General features: G+C 45.9%; 1 pseudogene; it reads left to right on the plus strand.

Annotated features, from left to right (window-relative positions):
* The first annotated feature begins 1,324 nt into the window (after positions 1-1,324).
* LOC140619021 (immunoglobulin lambda variable 1-47-like) overlaps positions 1,325-20,332 on the plus strand; it is a 212,366-nt pseudogene continuing 193,358 nt past the window's right edge.

The raw sequence follows: 20,332 nt of genomic DNA on the forward strand, positions 1-20,332 counted from the left end.
GGAAGCTCTGTGTGTCTTTGGTGATTCGGTGGCTGACATGGCTCTGAACTTTGTAGGCATAGGCTCTCCTTGAGCTTCCTTAGCCATCACTTTGGACTTTCCTGATATAGAATAAAACTCATAATACTAAACCTACGACCAAAAATAGAAAGTCGATTTCATAAAAAGTCTGTTGATTCCTTTCAACCAAGAACAGAAGGCCATCTTTTACAATTGTTTTTGCATCCAATTTCTTGGCCAGAGTTTCTATCCATATTCCCTCTCACTAAGCACAGATCTGGGACAGGTGTATTGTGTTTCCACCTGCAGCCTCACATTGACTTTGTCACTGAGTTTAAATAAATCTTACTGTGAGGAACATTGTGTAAAAAGGCCACATCCATTTTAAATGCACAGTTGACTAACTGGTGACTCACACATCACTCTGTCCCTTGGTCTCTGTCAGAGCAACTTCAGCAGTCACTCCTGTCTTACAAGAACTTCCAGCATCTTTATCCCTCTGCTCTGATGTCAGCGACACTCGCAACCTCATGAGGCTGGGCTCCTGCAGTCTTGTGACCATGTGCTGGGAAGAGAGTCCCTAGGAGGGAATCCCTGCCAACAGTGTGTGGGAAACTATTGTGACAACCAAGTGTAAGTAGGGACAGGTGACGAAGATTCTCAGTATATTATCTACTAGGAATGAATTCAAGAGCTTCTACCCAAAACGTGGCCAGATTTCTCCCTGTCTCTTCATTGATGTACAAACCTCCGAGGAAGGAATCCTCTAGAACTCAGGGAGGAGTCACATAACAGGAGAGAACACAGCATCTTGCACAGAAGGTTCCAAATGTGCATAGGGACCCGTCAATGCTCTGGACTTGATCCTGATCCAAGAAGAGTTTGTATAGAGATACCACCTCAGTTCTGAGGGAAAAACACCCAAGAAGCTATGGACACATATCCATGAGAAATCTAAGTGAAGCAGAAAGTTTTTCCTCTGGAAATGGGAGGTTACATAAGGGGACTCCTGTCCTGGCCCTAAAGCAGTGGACAGAGCAGTGGGGAGGCACCCATTGTTTTAGATGGGCTCTGATCATCAAGTCACACAATAGTGTATCTGGGATTGGACACCAGGGGGTGATGGGGTCCGTTTATGAAGACTCAGGGTGATTATAACTTGGACCTGCCACCAGGCACTGCTTGTGCCCTCTGCTGAGGGCTCACACCTGGGACCTCCCTACCTCAGGTTTCTACACAGCCCCTCTCCTCCCCTGCCCACACCCTTCACATCCCCAGGCAGAGGGACTTGACCCAGGGCCACTGAGGGACCAGACAACTGGGGTCTCATTTGCATGGAAGGGCCCCTCCCTCTCCCGGAGGATGAAGAGGGGAAGGGAGAGATGAGGGGAGGCTCTGCTCAGCTGTGGGACCACAGAAGGCAGGATCAGTGAAGACCTCCACCATGGCCTGGTCCCCTCTGCTCCTCACCCTCCTTGCTCACTTCACAGGTGAATGGATGTGGAGACCGTGAAGGGGGCCTGGGAGGATGTGTGCCGTCCTGCATCCTTCTCTTGTCTCCAGGACCCAGCATCACCCTCTCTGTGTCTCTCCCCCTTGCAGCGTCCTGGGCCCAGTCTGTGCTGACTCAACCGGCCTCTGTGTCTGGGTCCCTGGGCCAGAGAGTCACCATCTCTTGCACTGGAAGCAGCTCCAACGTTGGTTATAGCAGTTATGTGGGCTGGTACAAGCAGCTCCCAGGAATAGGCCCCAGAACCATCATCTATAATACCAATACTCGACCCTCTGGGGTTCCTGATTGATTCTCTGGCTCCAAATCAGGCAGCACAGCCACCCTGACCATCTCTGGACTCCAGGCTGAGGACGAGGCTGATTATTACTGCTCTTCCTATGACAGCAGTCTCAATGCTCACACGGTGCTCCAGGCCTGTGGAGAAGTGAGACAAAAACCTACTTACCCATAGGCAAAGTGTGTGAGCACCCCAGCAGCTGCCTGCTTAGGCTCCCCCTGGGTTTCTGCTTATTCTTCAGTTAATGCTTGTGTCCAGGTGCATCTTGGGGTGCCTCCTGGGAATGGAGTCTCCTTCATCGTCTCTGACCTCAGAGTCACTCAGATTAGCCCCATTTGTACACAACGAGTCTTAAACAATACTGAAAATTTTTTCCTCATGAGCTGGGACAGTTTCTTCTAGACTAGTGAACATTCACCTATTATCTACTGATGTTTCAGTAAATGAAACACTCATAAGTCACGAAGCTATCATGGTCCTTCAGCCCCTTTCCTGCTCTGCAGATGCACATGTAAGCGCTCTGTGCAGCTGGGACCATTATTCCCTTAGCTTCAACCAGATGACTAGTTCTCATTATTTGATGTTGTATTGAACACATAAATCAATGCCATACTGAAAATTATATAAAGTAAAAAAAATCTTTCTAGAGAAAAATCCTGATGTGCTTCTTTATGGAAATTTTTTTCATATTCACCTCAGGTGAAAGCAATAAATATCTGCACACTAATTCTTAGACCAGCTTTTTATTAAATGATCAGACTTGAGGTAAGAAAACCATCCTCCATCATTATGAATATTTATAAAGGGTGATATTAATCAGCATTTAAAGGAAATAAGTTTTGAAGTTCAAAAATATGCATGAGTATTAACTGCACATTTTTTTATTTTTTTATTTTTTATTCATGAGAGAGAGAGAGAGAGAGACGCAGAGACACAGGCAGAGGGAGAAGCAGGCTCTGTGCAGGGAGGTCAGCATGGGACTCAATCCCGGGACTCCAGGATCATGCCTTGGGCCGAAGGCAGGTGCTAAACTGCTGAGCCTCCTGGGGATCCTCTAAAGGAACATTTCATAGGGTAGAAGAACATACCACAGGCTACATTCCACATCACTGGAATTCATTGTGTTTTGGAAGAGACAGGAATCTAGAGGTGGTAAAGAGGCCAGGGATTGACAGCAGGTGGAGGAAGGAGGAGGGTGAGTGTGTGAGTGACTATTTTTATGGTGATGTCACTCTCCTCCACGGCACTGTGACCACGGCCATACCACACTGCTGTGCTGTCACAGCTCAGTGAACTGTACCCCAGAGCAACAGCACCTTTGTTCAGGCAGAGAATGTTATCTAGGTTTCTGGGGGCTGTGATGGGGCACAGGGTGACATCATCCCATCCACTGATCCAAGGAGGTGTGACACTGTGTGAGAGTGGGGAGCTGTGACCAGAATGCAGTGCTCCTCCCCAGGGGGATGAAGGGATGAGCGAGACCCCCAGCTCTGCCTCCCTGTGGCTGGGGACCTGGGGTGTGCAGGTGTGTGCGAAAGTTGGGGTTCATCTCCATCCCCACTTCTTCATGACACCTGATGTCCAGGCACTACAGCCTGACCTTGGACATTCAGCTTGTTCTCCTCCGTGACTCCTCCTCCCCCTGGGGTTTGAAGGTCTGCAAACATCTCTCCCAACACACACTCACTGTCCTCAATCCTCCCTGAAAATTCCCTTGCGGGACATGAAGAGGGGCAGGTCTCAACTCATTGGACACACGGCTCACCCCTGGGGACTCGCAGCAGATGGGAGGACTCACTACCCCACATGCTCCAGGGACGCTGCAGGGAAAGCCCCTGGAGCCAGCCTGGTTTGAGGGATCAGGCCTGCAGGACTCCTGTCCCCCATCTTGCACTAGGGGAGGGGATCCAGTGTCCCAACTCAGGTTCCTGCCCCCCTACACGACCACACCCACCCCGAGGTCTGCTCACCATGCCTGCACACCCTGTCTAGGTCCCTCCTCCTTGCAGGGTCGTGGGCCCAGTCTGTGCTGACTCAGCCACTGTTAGGGCCTGGGGCCCTGGCCAGAGGGTCACCCTCTCCTGCCCTGGCAGAGTCCCAGTATTGGTGATTATGGTGTGAAATGGTACAAGCAGCTTGCAAGGACAGACCCCAGACTCCTCATCTATGGCAATAGCAATTGATCCTCGGATCCCCAATCAATTTTCTGGCTCTGGTTTTGGCATCACTGGCTCCTTGACCACCTACGGGCTCCAGACTGAAAAATGGGCTGATTACTAGTGCTTCTCCAGTGATCCAGCCCTGTGGGGCTGTTAGAGAAAAACCTGCTATTCCCACAGCAGTGGGGCTCCCTATGCTGCCCAGACTTCCTGGCCAAGTCAGCTGTTTCCTTTCTCTTTGGCTGAAATCCAGATCTGAGGCTCACCGCAGAGAATTTTGCATACAGTTATGTCCCCATTGGCTTAAAATCTATCTACCAACCCTGTCCTTGGCACCAACATACAGGGAATTTTATCAAAATGAATTGACATTCCTGGTGCCAGGGACTATCTAGACAGTGGACAAAGTCCAGGATGTAAAGGAAGAACCAGGGGCACAGAATTCAACTGCATCTGAGTCAAGAACATCAGGAATGTCTAATATGTTAGACATCCTGAGACCGAAAGCTCCCATGAATAGGCCCCCAAATTCTCATCTACTATGGTGGTTAGACCCTTGGAGCACCTGGTCAACAGCAACTCTGGCTCTCTGGCCATCTGTGGGCTGAGAACAGAGGATGAAGGGCCCCCCACTATAGCTCCTGTGCCAGCATCTCAGGGCTCATGAAGATCCCCTGGCTTGTCATAACTGAGATCAGAACCCTTTTTTCATCTGCCAGAATGGGTCTCCAGGTGTTGGCGAGACTCATCCTCTGTCTTCTGCTTCTGATGCTCTTGGTACTGCCACCATCACATCTTTCTAAGGACACCATGTGGGAATGAGGTCTCCTCCTTCCCTCACTTCCCCCAGAACTCATAGCAGCCCCTACCTAGACAAGGGGTCTCAGAAGACACAGAAGGGCTATGTCTCCCATCTGGTTGGGACATAGAATCTCTTTGACTTCAATTCAGAGACAAGGGAGTGGTAAGCCCACTGTGTTCATCTCTCACCTGACATCTGAGGAATCTGGGGTTCCTATGCTTGGTCATTTACCTATTTGTTCAAGTTTCAATGCTATGCTATCCTCCCATTAGTCTTCAGGGGAATGCCTATTTTTTGTATTTCTGCTTCTTATGCTCCTGCTACTGATGCCATGTACCAACGTCCATCCAGGGGAACCACATGCAAAAGAAGCTCCTCCTGTCCCTTCTGTCCTCAAAGCTACTCATAGCAGCTCATTTGTAGACAAAGACGCTTCATGAAAACAAAAATTTCTTGTCTTTATCAGCTGGGGAATACTTACTTCTATGCTGATTTATATTCATTTTTTTCTTTTTGATTTGAATTAAATGAAAGAAATTATTTTGCACTTGAAAATATCATGGGACCTCAGCGGTACCCATGAAGTGCTTGAAGACTAAGTCAGCCCTTATTTTATCTGATATTATTATCTACATGAGTATAACTGGCATTGACCAGTTTCTAATCTAGGGGTGTTTTCAAAATAGATGTCAGTGTAAAATTAAATAAATACATCCAAAACATTTGCCATAGGGAAACCTCCATGTGAATAATTACAGCAGATTCATTCACAATCACTAAAAACTGCAAGTGCCTAGAAATCCACATGTGGATATTAATTCCAAGTTTGTATCTAATCACCCAAAGCTGGGACCCACTAAGATGTTACCCAGGAAGAGGCCCACGTATAAAACATGATATGTTCATTGTAGGATCACAGTTTAATCACATTTTAGAAGAGGCAAATCTTCCAAGAGAAGGCAGACAACTGCCATCCCTGGGGTCTACGGAGGAAAAGGGGTTGAACGTGTGGACAGTCATCTTCTTATGGCAGGCCCGTCAGACCACTACATTTATCCTTCTGCGATTTTTAAATTTTCAAGCATAAGTCCGGACAGCGAGTCTTCTTTAGTAAGAATGGTGTCACCCACAGTGACAATGATATTTTAGTGGAATTCATGTTTTCCCTTCCCTCTGAGTCCCGGGCCTGTTCACAACATCCCCTCACCTACCACAGCTGCCTTTCCTGCCTGGCATGTTTCCAAACCAAATCCACGGGACTTCCTGCATTGGAAACCGAGACTAGCAGCTCTGAAGAGGGCAGGAATGTCTGCAGAAAGCAGCCCTGGGCTCTGGCTTCAAGGCAGGAGCCCTTCCAGGTCGAGTGGACACATTTCCTGCCATCAGGGGGCAGTATGGGTTTGGGAGGTTCAAGATCCTGAGGGATGCTGGCAATGTCCCCACAGGCCTGTGAGGGTCAGGATCCTGCTCAGATCTGTCAGGTGTGTGATCTGATGACATCTGTGATCAGTTATATCTGCTGCCCTAGCTGGAGCACAGGGACAGTGAGAAAGAACCACTCTGCCTGCAGAGTGTCCACAGTCACACTTGCCACCTCTGGGGTTCCACATCAGGGCCTGTCTGGAGAGGCACAGAGAAGGGGGTCTCCTCTGTGACCAGAAATGTCTCCTCTCCTTGAGGAGGGCAACTCTCCGCATGAAGAGCTAGTTGTATGGAGTTAGTCCATGGAAGAACTGAGCCTTCATGGGGCAGAACTGGGTCTTCTGTTTCCCTTCTCACCCCAGAGCCAAGGATGGGGACTGGACCAAGGGAGGCACATCGTAAGTGTCTGTTGAGTCTGAGCTGAAGGACTCTTCCATGGAAGATGAGATCTGGGACAGGGCGTTGGGCAGACTCCAGGATAGTGGATTCAGGGGCTTCATTCCGTGGTGGGACACAGAGGGGCAGGAGTCCTGGGGGGACACCTGAGAAATCAGAAGTGGGACCTGAGGACTTTCAAGCACTTGCAGGTGAGCTCCATAAACAGGCTTTGGTGCAGGCACCTGGGGAGGCCATGTCTGCATGTGAGAGTTAAAGTCCGTGTGCAGCCATGAGGGAGAAGCACAGGCTGCGAATCTGAGAGAACTGAGTTCTCAGTCTGCACCTCCACTCTTGTTAAATACCAACCTTGGAGGAAGCAGATGGGTAGGAAGGTGCCAGCCCATCTCAACACTGTGCTGAGGGTATAAGACCTGGGGTCCAAGGCTTGGGTGGGGCCTGAAGGACCAAGAGCTGGTGTCTCCACCATGGACTGGATCCTGTCTCCCTTCTCATGTAGTCACAGGTCAAGTGAGGAGAGTGGTAACTGTCTCCCAAGAACCAGCATCTTCCAGGCCTTACCCCTGTACCATCCCTTCCAGCGGTTTATCACCTGCCTCTTAACTGGAGCCCTAATAAGAAATTATTTCCTTTTAAGATATTGTTTATTTATTTGTGAGAGAGATGAAGAGAAGGGAGGCTGCATAGCAGAATCCTTGCTCAGTGGGGAGCCAAACACAGGACTCCATCCCAGTACATCAGGATAATAACTTGAGCTGAAAGATAATTAACCAACTGAGCCACCCAGGAACCCCCTAATTATAAATTCCTAAGTACAGATTAAAAATGAGTAAATTGGGGATCTCTGGGTGGCTCAGCAGTTTAGCGCCTGCCTTCGGCCAAGGGAGAGATCCTGGAGTCCTGGGATCAAGTCCTGCATCAGGCTCCCTGCATGGAGCCTGCTTCTCCCTCTGCCTGTGTCTCTGCCTCTGTGTGTGTGTGTGTGTGTGTGTGTGTGTGTGTGTCATGAATAAATAAATAACATCTTTAATAAAGAAATTAAAAATAAATAAAATGAGAAGTTTGTAGACAGGACACAGGACGAACTCTGCATTGCCAGTTGCTGGGGAATATTGTAAAAATTTGTAATCACAGACTGATCCAGAAGCTGGACTCAGGCACTCTGAGGCTATTCAACTCTGTCCTTGTCTGAGAATGGTGGGTTCTGCCTAACTTAGCTGCTCCCAGAGTTCACTCCAAGAATGTATCCTTGACATAGTGATGTGGTGTTGATGTGGTGTACACAGGCCTCAACATAGTAAAGGCATCTTCATAAACATAAGACTTGGTGGATGTGTGTGAGGATCTATTTGTCTTGCTGCTGACCAACACAAGCCTTGTATGCAGTCCTCCTTTGCTTATTAGTCATCCGCTGACCTGGAGTAGCCTTTCTCATTCTCCTGTCTCTGTTCCCTGTGAGGACAGGAGCCCATTTCTGCTTATACCTGGGAAGCTAGAGCATTGGAAACACACACCAGGTGAGCAGGGCTGGACACCTGTACTCAGGCACCTGGAATGGAGCAGGAACATGTGAAGGCCGAGGGCAAGCTGCAGAGAGAGCATGGAGGAGGTCATTGTTGATGTTCTGTAGGAGGTGAGGGGTTCTAAGCAGTCAGTGGGCTCCAGATACCCAGGATGATCACTGGTCGGGTAATACCAACCACGTGGAGATGTTTCTCTGTGACTGTCTTTGCTGTGTGTCCCACATTTGAATTTTTTCCTTCTGTGTATATGTGTTATTATGGTATCCACAAAGCTCAAAACCTAGCCTGACACCAAGGACGAATTCAACACCAGTTTCTTGAATGAATGTGGGAATTCACTGGAATAGGATTCCCATGAAGAGGAATAGATCACTTGATGGGATGAGCACTGGGTGTTATACTATATGTTGGCAAATCGAACTTCAATTTTAAAAAAAGAGGAATAGATCTAAGGCAAAGACAGTGACGTCTGCTTGTGGAACATTTCATATTTGGAGGGCTGAATTGATCAAAGAGGAGTTGGGAACTAAGCACTTGATATTAGGACAGAACAAGAGAAAAACACAGACTTCATTCTTGGTGAAGGTGATAGTCCCATGGACTGGATTCAGTGGGTTCCTGCAGGGAAGAAGAAAGGACATGATTAGCCTCCAGTTACTGGTTGAAGAAACCAGAGGGAGCAGCTGGATCATAGAACATATTCTGAGCACAGAAGACAATATCCTTGGGCAAATGAACTACAACACACAGGTCAGGTGTATGACCATCTGCTAACAATTCACCAAACCAAGTACCAGGAAAATTGTCATTTGCCTACATAAGCATGGACTTGGTAAAAACACACCATAGGATCAAGAAATTGTAATATTTACCTCCTCATCCAAAATTCCTTGGCAAGCCCCCATGGTGGCAATTCTATCGAATAATGTTGGTGCAGGAGTTCAGTGTTCACAGAAAAGAAGTTTCTTCACATGGGGGAGGCAAAGATAGAGGCCCAGATATAAATGTCTGAGAATTGATTCCTCTACTTCTCTCTATTTTTTGACAGTGTGGAATGCTGTAGACGTAGAATCTGCAAAATGACATACATCATGCTTCTGTCATGGTAGCTATTAGATCAGTCTTTCCTTAAGATTTTATTTATTCATGAGAGACACAGTGAGCGAGACAGAGACATAGGGAGAGAGAGAAGCAGGCTCCCTGTGGGGAGGCCCATGTTGGACTCGATCCCAAGACCCCAGGATCACCCCCTGAGCCAAAGACAGACGCTCAACTGCTGAGGCATCCCAGGCAATCAATCTTTCTCTTATGACAACACAAAGTAGGGCAACGCAACGCAATTTATGGCACAGTAGGTAAAAACTCTTATCTGGAAGCAAAACTGATGGAAAACTAACAATGAACGTTTAACCAAAATCACAGACCAATGAAGTGGTTGAAAGTGTGTAGAGTCTTCTCTAGGGTGAAAATAGTTGCCGTTGATGTACATTCCTGAACCTCCTGAGATTGGAACACCTCTAGAGAGTGAGATACAAAAGAATCAGGTACAATATACTGGAATTGCCGTATCTAGAAATCAGATCAGAAACGTGAGAATAGACAGGGACCTGGCAAGTTGCAGAAACCAGCTGGACTCAGGTCTTTGGGCCAGGGTGAGTGTGTGCTCTGCAACCAGCAGGGGGTGCGGTGGGACTGCCCTGTGGTCCCTACTCCACTGCTTACTGAGGACCATTGACACTAAGGAGCCTGGACCTAGGGGCTGGGCCCTGTGCTCCCTGCTGGGGACTCAGGCCTGGCAGAGATTTCTGAGGGATGTCCAGTGTATAATCCTCTACAATGCACACGACAGCTTCTACCCACAGCCTGGAAAAAGTGCTCCCTCGTCCTCAATGCTGAAGGAACTTCTGGGAGAAGAGGACTCTCCAAACAGAGAGGAGTCAGGTAAGAGGAAAGAAATCAGCCTCCTGCACAGAACTGGCCATGTGTCAATGTGGACTCATCACTGCTCTGGACGTGATCCTCATCTATGTGGTTCTACAAGAGACATCACTTCAGTCCTGTCCCATGAACAGCCCAGGGATCTGTGGACAGACTCAGTATGTAGAGCATGAATAGAGTAAAAATGAGTCCTGTAGGGATGGGAGGCCACATAAGAGGACACCAGCCCTGGCCCTAAGGAAGATGACAGTGGACAGTGTAGTGAGGAGGCAGGAGTTCTCTCTAATGGACTTGTGTCACCATGTCGTACAATACTGCGCCTAGGCCTGGACCCAGGGAGCACCCTTCACATGTTTTGAGGGATAGTTGATCAGAGCAGAAAACTTGCTACCCGCTACTGCCTGTGTCAGGGCTCTTAGCTGGGACCTCTGCAACCCTGTCCCATGCAGCCCCTCCCAGCCCTACCACCTTAGGATCTTCAGACAGAGGGGTAGTGTCTTATTTGCATGGAAGGCCCCTCCCTCTCTCAGAGGATGAATAGGACAAGGGAGAGATTAGAGGAGGTCTGCTCAGCTGTGGGTCCCCAGAAGGCAGGATCAATTAGTGATGTCCTCTGACATGGCCTGGTACCCTCTCCTCCTCACCCTCCTCACTCACTGCACAGGTGACTGGATATGGGGAAAGGGGAAGGGATCCTGGGAGGGCACATGGGCTCTGATTTTTCCCCTTTTCTACAGAAAAGAGCATCACCCTCTCTGTCTCTCCCCCTTGCAGCGTCCTGGGCCCAATCTGTGCTGACTCAGCCGGCCTCAGTGTCGGTGTCCCTGGGCCAGAGAGTCACCATCTCCTGCTCTGGAAGGACAAACAACATCGGTAGGTTTGGTGCGAGCTGGTACCAACAGCTCCCAGGAAAGGCCCCTAAACTCCTCGTGGACAGTGATGGGGATCGACCGTCAGGGGTCCCTGACCGATTTTCTGGCTCCAAGTCTGGCAACTCAGCCACCCTGACCATCAGTGGGCTCCAGGCTGAGGACGAGGCTGATTATTACTGCCAGTCCTTTGATCCCACGCTTGGTGCTCACACAGTGCTCCGGGCCCGGGGGGAAGTGAGGCACAAACCTGTCATCCCCACTGTGACGGGGCTGCCGGTGCAGTTCTGAAAGTTTGGCCAAGTCAGTGCTTCTTTGTTTGTTTGATATAAACAGGCGTCTGAGACTCCCCTCAAGGAATTTATCTATAATTCTTTCCACATTCTCTTAAACTTCTCCTTGAAGCCTGTCCTTGAGATCAAGATATTGTGATTTTCTTACATTGAGCACAGATTCTTGGGTGCCAAGGTCAGCTGCCCTGAGGACAGAGTCCATGACATGTCAGGGCAGAATCAGAGACCCTGAATCCAGCTCTGTCTGAGTCAGGACACATCAGGAGTGTCCAATATGTGTCCTGCTACCAACAGATCCATGAATGGGCAGCCAAATCCTCATGTATTATGATGGCTAGACCCTCTGTGGACCCTGGTCCATTTTCTGGCTCCATTTCTGGCAGCTCTGGCTCTCTGGCTATTGCTGGGCTGAGCCAGGAGAATGAGGTCATGTTTCACTGCCCCTCCTGTGACAGCATTTCAAGGCTCACATAGAATCTCAGGTCTTTGAGAACGGAGACCACTACCCCTTTGTCATCTGCTGGGAGGGGGAGGCCCCAGCAGCTGCTCAGGCTCAGTGTGTGGCTCCTGTGTCTGCTATTCCTGTTGCCAACACGGGTCCAGCTCCATGCAGGGCCACCACCTGGGTCTCAGTGCTACTCCTTCCCTTGTGACCCCAAAGACATTCACTGTAGCATCTTCCTAGAAAAAGGGCCTCAAAGAAAAAAAAAGGCCTCAAAGGACACAGAAATGTCATCTCCCCCATCAGGTTGTGATACAGGGTCTCTTTCTACTGAAATACATGGACTGGGGGTGGCAGGACCAGGGTGCTCACCTCGCACCTGACCTCTGAGGAATCCAGGATCTCCATCCTTGGTCATTTAGCTATTTCTGGAAATTTCCAGAACCGTGGAATCCTCTGACTCATCTTCAATATGAATGCCTGTTCTTTTTGCTCATTGGGTGATTGTTTCTGTCACTGATGCACCAATTCCAGAGTATCTATATCTGAATCATACATTTGGATCTTCTGACATAACTCCCTTTCCATTCCCATCAATGCTGAAGCCTAACCAGGAATTTTTCCTTGTTCACTTGCATTGTCTGATAATTGAAGAAAGATGTTGAGTTTATTTATTTATTATTTAAAGATTTTACTGATTTATTCATGAGAGACACAGAAAGAGATAGAAGCAGAGATACAGGCAGAGGGAGAAGCAGGTTCCATGCATGGAGCCCAATGTGGGACTCTATCCCGGGATTTCAGGATCATGCCCTGGGCCCAAGGCAGGCGCTAAACTGCCGAGACACCCAGGGTTCCCCAATATGTTGAGTTTAATGGTATTTAGGTCACATTTGCACATTCCTGAAATGGTAGAAATGTCTTCCCACCACCCCCCCATTAGCTACTTTCCTCGGTGTGAGACTGAGTTCTATGTCTGTGTAAGAAAGCGAGTCGTCATTGTAAAATTTCTCTGTTTCTATTCATGTGGTTTTTATGAGGACTTTGCTTTCACATTAGTCAAAATTTCTTTCAAGGTCTAGTGAGATCACGTAATTTTACTATGTTAATTTATTATTATGACTGTTCTAAGAGCAATTATCTTTATGAAAACCCACTCCATATCTATAATAATCCACAATGGTTATAGGGTCTGAATATATTAGTCTGATAACACAATCTCACTGCTCATAATTTATTTAGAACATTTGAATCAGTATTTCTTTTTTTCAGTTCACAATATTCCGCAATCTTTCTTTTTCTGTATTTATGTGTCATTTGTATGTATCCCTATTGTCTTTATTTCCATAAGTTTAAAATTTCCATTGTTTTCAATGTTTTAAATATATATATATGTGTGTGTGTGTGTGTGTATGTATATATATGTGTGTGTATATGTGTGTGTATATATATATATACATATATATGACTTATTTATTTTTAAAGAGACAGGGAAAGGGAGAGAATGAATTGGGGAGCGGCAGGGGGAGAGGGAGTGAGGGAATCTCTAGCAGACTCCACCCCTGAGTGCTGAATCTAACGTGGTGGGACTCGATCCCATGACACTGAGGTCATGACCTGAGATAAAATCAAGAATCAGGGATCCCTGGGTGGCGCAGCGGTTTGGCGCCTGCCTTTGGCCCAGGGCACGATCCTGGAGACCCAGGATCGAATCCCACATCAGGCTCCCGGTGCATGGAGCCTGTTTCTCCCTCTGCCTATGTCTCTGACTCTCTCTCTCTCTCTCTGTGACTATCATAAATAAATAAAAATTTAAAAAAAAATTTAAAAAAAATCAAGAATCAGACACTCAAGCTCTTTCCTGGCTGGAATCACGGAGGGTGCAGAACAGAAGAAAAAGAGGGTTCCTCCTCTGCCAGAAACACTTAAGAAAAAGCAAAGGAATTTTGCAGAGTTGAAGATCAAGTGTCTGAGAAAAAAGTTTGCCCCAAAGATGCTTTGAAAGGCAAGGAGGAAGCTTATCTATGAAAAGGCTAAACATTACCGCAAGGACTCCAGGCAGATGTACAGAACTGAGATTCGAATGGCGAGGATGGTGAGAAAACCTGGCACCTGCTCTTCTTCTTAATAAAGTGTACCGTTATTTATTATTAACCCAAATTTTTCATTCTTTATTTTTGTCCACATTTCATTACTTATTTCCATATTTGAGTATCATACATTTTCATTTAAAAGTTTTCAAGAAGTTATCTTATTCTGTCACTGAAAAACCTGACTGTGAAGCACCTTTTTGAGAAATACAGGTCACGATTGTTGGGACACCAGGGGGCTCTGGGCAGCTGACAAGAAAGAAGGACTGATGCTAAACTTCTTCACACGTGAGAGGGGCCTGAGCCTGCTCCAGTGGGACTGGGACCAATGACTCCACCCATTTGAGGCTCTCCTGTGCTGTGACTCTATAACCCTCTGGTTATAGAAACTAGATGGTGGCTTTCCCTCAACCCATATGGAAACTTACATCATCTCTTTCTTCTTCCTGTGACAAAGCCATTACCAGTCCAGAATGATGTACAGAACAGTCATGGGGAATAAGACCCCATATGTCATGAGTGACTCCACTCCCAAGAGCAAAAGGAAAGAAGGAGCAAGACTGTCCCCAGGTGTCATGGTGGTGCCCAAGATGCTGTGCTGTCATATTTCTTTCATTGTTCATTGCCTAATTGCGACCTAAAATGCACATGAGAACACCACCTGCTACCTCATTGTAGCTCAGAGTGCAGATCCTGCCCTTACAGGAGTGGTGCCCACCATGCCTCCCGCCCCCCCCCATGTGGGATTCCAGAACTCCCACCTGTTTCTACTCTGCACACATGAGCACCAAGAGTACAAAATCAGCATGATTAAGGTCCCTGTACAAGTGACCAAATATCAGAGAGGGCAACTGAGAACAGGACCCTTGTGATGGGAAGAAGAACTGGGGCCTCCTGAGAGAAGTGAGGAGGAGCTCCCTCAAATTGGAAGACTACGGTGATTTGCAGATGACAAGTTGTTAAGTTCACAGTTGCTTCTCTGACCTGACAGTAGCCTGAGTTGTGAAAGGATCAATCTTCTCCCAGGTTCTCTGTATCCATCCAGCTTCCTCATGCCCTTAGCCATTCACTCCATCACATTCTGCAGGTTTCTCAGACAGCTCTCCTGTGGGGGGGGGCGGCGGCTCTGTGCCCGGGAACCTGCAATAATCCAGGCATAAGAGGTCCATTCCCTTTGCCTTCAACGGTCCTCCCTCACTCTGCACTTTTTGCTTAACCTCCTCTCTTGGGCATCTTCAAACTTATGAGCTCCTGTCCCTCTGTTATTGACTTGGTTCCTCAAACACTAATCACCTCCATTTTCAGAGGACAGGGTGGAAATCTCCCCTTCATCTAGGATTCCATGAATAACTCCTCTCTTACTCTTTAACAGGCCCAGAGAGATCCTTCCCCTGCACCACGTTTTTCTATGACAGAATTTCATAATTCTGTCTCCAACCTCTCCTTCTTATGCTTGCCTTTGTCTAAGACCAGAAGCAGAGATGGGCAAACATGTGGAGTCGATGTATGGGAATAGGCCACTACCTCATATGGATAAGATGCATCTTCTCAAGGGAACCTTAGTTTTGTTGAAGGTCCATATACATTCCCCAGAATCCTCATTCAAATCCTTCCTCACTTGGAGAGTTCAGAGGCGGGGCAGACCCACACATCTCAGGGGAGGACTGCTGGTCTTTGACAACCTCCTTCCCTAAGGACTCACTTAGATGGTCCCCATCCTCCTCAACATGAATTACCCTTATTTTCACAATCTGACCTTTTGTTATTCAAATATCATATCCCACCAATACCTATGTGGTTTAGATATTTACATACAGTACGGATACTACCACATATTTGAAAATTATGTACTTTATGAATATATGGCTCTTGCTCTAGAGACACAATACTGAATAATTTCTGTAACTTCTTGATTTGTAATGGAAAAAGTTTCAGCAGAGGAACATATGAATCAATAAAATAAGGTATAATTATCTGGGATATAATTTATAACCAGAAACTTGTTGGTTACTAACTGCACGATTCCAGCGTAAATAGAAAAAAAGATGCTTCACTGGAGTCAAATATGCTTTCTTCCCCTCCACCTTCAAATAATCCAACAGTCCTAGGTGTGTGTCAAATCCTGAGGGGTATTCCATAGATATCATTGTTCTCAGAGAAGGGGAATCATGGTCCATTGAGGAAATGGGGGAGATGTTAGAGGCTGGAGGAGGAAGTCGGAGCTGGGGAGCCAGCAGAGAAAGGCTGCTTGTAGCGAGGTTGATGTCCTCTCCGAGGGACCAGATCTTGAGGAACCAAAGTGCTAGAAGCATATCTCTCCTCTCCGTCCTGCCAAAATCACTAGGTGAGGAACAAAGAGTGAAGCTCCTTCCTCACCCGACCTATTTCTCCTTCATCTGCATCAGAGAACTATTGGTCCTTGTGAAATACATGTTTCACAAATGATTACATAGGTTCTGGAAAACATATATCTGGTGTTTCTCAACCTGGAAAAGAAGTGCTTTAGGGTTTTCTATTTTCCCTGTAAGAGGTGGAGACACCACCCATTCTATTTTGTCATCTACTTTCTCCTGTGCATACAATCAATCATGTGAGATTGCTTATTTTAAGGTCACAGATGCAAAGCTTCCTACGCATATTCTTTCCTGTTTCACTTCTTGTTCCCACTCTTCCAAAATAGGGAACAAATTCTATCATCAACCCTCAATGGGACCTATCTAGTATCTTCTACAGGAGTTCAAGTGGTAATGCCCAATAACAATCAGGTAGTTCTGTCTATATCAAAAATGAAGAAGCCCAAAAAACATACTAATAAACTATTCTATTTAGGATAGCATCAAAAAGAATAAAACATTTAGGAAGGAATATAACTAGTAGGAAAAATAAAACGTGTGAACTGAAAACTACAAAGATTGCCAAAAAATAAACAGTTTGAGGACACGGTGGGAATGGATTGGATGACTTAAATATAGTGAAGCTACAACCATCACCATCCAAATACATCTCCAAACTCGGTGCCATCCTGCCTTTTGGGCACTGCCCCCGGTTTAACTCCTCAATGTCTACTGTTCATCCCCTCTTGATAGGAATCATCATGCTGAGTAAGTAATAGAATGAGCCTTAAAAATACTAAGTGTATCAGACAAACAAACAAATTAGAATTTCTGGCTAACATTCAAGGGAAAATTTGAACTCACACAAGTCAGTAGGAGTGGAAGACACATTTCCCCTGATGTCATTATAATGTAATAGCAAATGTAGGCTGAAAAGCCTTATCACTGAGAGCTATGCCCTGACAGGAAAATATATAGGCAACAACAACAACAAAACAACAGCAACGTTCAAGTGAAAGAAGAATTCACATAGAATTATTACAAGGTGTGAACCACCTTGGTACCCTGAGTATCTCATGACCCTTACTTGTTTCAGGATGATGATAGACTGATAAGGACCTCAGGCACCTGGAAGAAGCAAACTCAACGTCAGATAATTTTGAAATATCTGGTAATATGAGCACAATGCAATACATCAGGTATTTAATATCTGGAGGCCATTAGTGATTTGAGGAAAAGTCTCAGGGCCAAAGGCGACAAGGGGCACCTCCTGATTCTCCTGTCCTGGGCAGTGACGTTAAAATGTCACTTGCATAAAATGTCAGTTGCATAGTCTGCACACCATCCCAGGAGTGTTGAGTGGTGTCAAAAGGATGGTGGGCTAAGCATGTTAGCGCAGCAGGGGGCGCTGTCACATGGGTCCTGGGAGAACAGACTTCTGGGCCAGACATCTAAGAAAATACATAAATTCTTGCAAAGGAGCAGGCAGTGTCCTCAGTGAAGTGTGATTGTGCTGCACAGATGTCCCTGGAGTCTCATGATTTCTCAGCTCTGACTCACTTTCTCCTGTCACATTTCATCCTCAATCCCCATGAAGTCCTTTTCAGAGATGATGTTCAGGCAGGGGGAGATATCCCATAACTGGGCAAACTTGCACATTAAAAAAAAATCACTAGTATTGCTACCTGGGTCTAGGGGGAGAAACCCTTGAGGAGGGGAGGATAGGAATGTCAACAGTGAGTCCTCAGGGAGCAGAGTGCTGGGGCTTCTCTGCCTTGTCCTGATTCTTCCCTTTACCCCCTCCCTCATCAACTGGAGTTCCTTTCAGTGATGAGGGAAAAGATGCAGAGGGGGGTCATTTGTATTTCCTTGCTCCCATTATTTGCACAGGATGGTCATCACACCAGTCTTCCTGTTGCATCATAGATTCAAGCTCTTCTTCAGGGGGCTAAATTGGAATATGCTATACTGTCATCCGTGGTAACTGATTTTCACTTAGAGAAAAATATATTCATACTTGCATCTAATTTGTAATCAATATATATACATATTATATATTTGAAATTATTTTTCAAAAAGTATATAAGCATTAAACACATATATTAAGGGATGGCTGGCTCAGCAGTTAACGGTCTGCCATCGGCTCCAGGTGAGATCCTGGAGTCCTGGGATCGAGTCCCACATTAGGCTGTATGGAGCTGCTTCTGTCTCTTTCTATGTCTCTGCATCCCTCTCTCTGTTTCTCTCATGAATAAATGAATAAAATCTTAAAAAATAAACACATATGTTAAATATATAATAAATTATTTTAAAGACTATTATTAGTGCAGAAGAGAGAGAATGTGTGGGGAAGGGCAGAGGCAGAGGAGAGTGAAATGTTAGCAGATTTCAAGCTGAACAGGTGGCTGTGAAAAGTTCAGGTGAGCTGAACAGGGCTAGATTTCAGGTCCCTGAGATCACGACCAGAGCCAAAACCAAGAGTGGGATGATTAACCAACTGAGCCACCAGGGCACCCAAAAGGAAATGCATTTTACTTGCCTCTTTATTATCTAATGCCTATGATGATTATCAAAAGAAAAATGTGAGTCAATGCTTGTTAGCAAAAAAAGACAATCAGATACAGGGGGACTCACACAACAGCAACAATGAAGAACCCAGTAACACACAAGGTAATGAGGGAAACCTATGCAGAAGTGTAATGACCTGTGGACTTATGGGATTCTCTGGGGATCTGTAACCTTTAACACTGAATTTAGATGGCCCTATATTGATAATCACCCCACCGCTGGTGGAGAACAACTCAGTGCCAGGTTATGCTGAAATCGCTGTACAGGTGACAAGTAGTTGTGGGAAATTGAGATCGAACCTTCTTAGTTCTGTCCTCAATCCATTGGGCCTGAACAAAACGGCTTGTTGTTTGGAAGCTAGTTTGCAACATGTATGGAATCAGGCTGTGTGGTCTCCAGGCCTCCAGATGGGATCGTCATAAGGACTTTTACTACCAACCCTGGTGTCACTCCAGAGCAGAGTTATTTCTTCTTCACCAAGCCATTAGAAACACTGGCATATTTGGCTAACTTCATAGGCAAAGATTATAGCAGCAGAACACAGACAGTTGGGATTTCAGAAACACCGGAACCAATGGAGAGCAGGTGGTGCCATGACTGGTATGGAACAACATCTAGTATGACCTGCCTGACTGGAAAATGTGATGTTAAATGTCTCTAAGAGATGTGTCCCATTTCCCCTTAATAGTGACAAATATAAAACCTAACAGGGAAGATCAATAAACCAGAAAGAGAATGCATTTCAGATAAATTGCCAAACTTCTGGAGAGTTGAGCAGTCATAAATACACAAATACAAATCTATATAAGAAGGAAAGAAATAAAGGAAAGAGAGAGAGAAAAAAAAGGAAGAAAAGGGAAGGAAGAAAGACGCTATACGATGAACTTCTCAAACAAAGCACTAGAAAAAAAAACTCAATAAAAAGTAAGTTAGAGACATTACCAGATATTTCACAGAAGGAGATAGGCAGATGGGATATAAACCTGTGATATTCTGTTCCAATAAATATATCTTTAGGGATAAGCAAATGCAAACATGAATGAGCTACCATTGCACACATATCAGAATGGCCAAAATCCAATAGACTGGCATCAGATAGATTATGTACAGAAAAAGAATCATTTAAAATAGCACCAAGGGGCACCGTCCCCCACCCGTATGCACAATGATATGTCATGTTAATATGACTCATCTTCCCAATGATGCACTAAGAATATCAATTCACTTCTGTGCTATTCTTCTTCCAAATTCATAACTTTAGTGTAATCATGAGAAAACATTAGATAGTGGCAGCCCCAGTGGCTCAGCGGTTTAGCACCTGCTTTCAGCCCAGAGCCTGATCTGGAGTCCCAGGATCGAGTTCTGGGATCGAGTCCCACATCGGGGTCCCTGCATGGAGCCTGCTTCACCCTCTGCTTGTGTCTCTGTGTCTCTCTCTCTCTTTGTGTCTCTCATGAATAAATAAGTAAAACCTTGAAAAAGAAAAGAAAACATCAGATAAACCCATATTATGGGACATTTTACAAAATACCACACCAGCTGTCTCCAAATAACCAAAATCAAGAACAGTGAAAGACTGAAAACTCATACATTGCAGGATTTTAGTATGTCCTGATGAATAGATGCAATGTTGTTAGTTGGATTGATTGCAGGGAAAACAGTGTTAAAATAAGTATGTAAGTAAATAAATAAATACAAAAACTTTGA

The sequence above is a fragment of the Canis lupus genome, chromosome 27, assembly GCF_048164855.1.
Source record: "Canis lupus baileyi chromosome 27, mCanLup2.hap1, whole genome shotgun sequence".
In the NCBI taxonomy this organism is placed as follows: Eukaryota; Metazoa; Chordata; class Mammalia; order Carnivora; family Canidae; genus Canis; species Canis lupus.